This window comes from Propithecus coquereli, unplaced genomic scaffold (genome assembly GCF_000956105.1).
Source record: "Propithecus coquereli isolate 6110/MARCELLA unplaced genomic scaffold, Pcoq_1.0 Scaffold61, whole genome shotgun sequence".
Taxonomy (NCBI): Eukaryota; Metazoa; Chordata; class Mammalia; order Primates; family Indriidae; genus Propithecus; species Propithecus coquereli.
Window position 1 is genome coordinate 5,139,670 of NW_012152063.1, and position 1,577 is coordinate 5,141,246.

Consider the following 1,577-nt stretch of genomic DNA (forward strand, 5'->3'; position numbering starts at 1 on the left):
TTTAAAAATAGGAGATTGTATCTGTCTACACCTCTTCTCTGTTCAAAGCAGCAAATAGAGTAGTCCCCTCCTTATCTGCAAAGGATGCTTGAAAGTATGGATAGTACTAAACCCTATATATGCTATGTCTTTTCCTACACATATATACGGATGATAAAGTTTAATTTAGAAATTAGACACAGTAAGAAATGAACAATAACTAATAATGAAATTGAACAATTATAACAATATACTGTAATAAAAGTTATGTGAATGTGGTCTCTCTCTCTCTCTCTCTTTCAAAATATCTTATGGTACTGTTTGCACCTATTTGCAACTGCAGTTTACATTGGGGCAACTGAAACCACCGAAAGTGAAAGAGAACATAAGAGGAGACTACTGTAAGCATGTTTGGCAGCCCCTCATTATTTAATGACACCGAGAAACTTTATGTACCAATAGAAAACAATAAGTAATAATGAATGACCAAGTAAGGCAACCATTAAAGCCCATCGAGTGCTCATTCCCATGGAAGTGCACAACTAGAAGGATCTCCCATGGTTTGTACACAAACACTGTACTGATCCGTGTTTTCATGGTGAGAAGTTATGGCCTCATTGAGAAGCAATACTGAGCCAGCAGGCCCCGGAAGGTGCTTTTAGTGAACTGTGGAATGGGTATACCAGTTTCTTGTTTTAGGGAAAAGAAATACGCACTTGGAGTCACAAAAGCTGAGTTGAAAATTTAGCTTCACAAAGTACAGAACATTAAACGAATCACATATCTCTATTTAATGATTTTTAAAGTGGATATGATAGTTATTCCACCCCATCTAATTCTTCATAATCATTACGAAAATCGAATCAGATGCTAAAGAGCTTTAGAGAATATCGAGTATGTAAGGATAACCAGTCTCAACGTCTAGAGATGATTAAAGGGTTTAGACCCCACAATCTTGCCAGCTTTATCGGCTCTCTTCCTGCCACTCCAAATAAATATATAATCCAAGAAACTGTACACTAACTATACAAACAAAATTTCAAGAGACAACTCTATACCCCAGGCTCCACTGCCTTCCAGTCAGACAGCCAGGCCCAAGCGCCTTCATACGAAATCCTGAAGCCTCCACTGAGACACAGTATGAGCTGTGGAGCTCCCTTGGGAACTCCTCCCTCGAATGGGTTTTCTGCCAGATTATCTAGTTTGTCACTCAAGCCATTCTATTAATTATCATATCCCCCCCAAAAAAATTGCAGAGATGATCAGGCTTAAACTTTCAGATCATTTGACCAATATAGCATTTTTAGGCCACTAAGACAAAAAAAAAACAAGCAATTTTTCAATTCACACCTTTGTGGGTGCATACTGAACATGAGCTATGAGAGGTAATGAGCTATATTGCAAAATGCGTGTGCAGCTTCCATCAGGTAGAGCAGCTTCTAACATTTAGCCTCCATTGACTCTGAATGGACCAGATTATGTGAGAATGCAACACATCATAATAAAATTATCCACTTAGCAACTGGATAGTGGAGCTTTTAAATTTTAACCCCTCTCAGTGTTATTGTAGAATAATCCAAAAAAAATGGAGAGGAAAT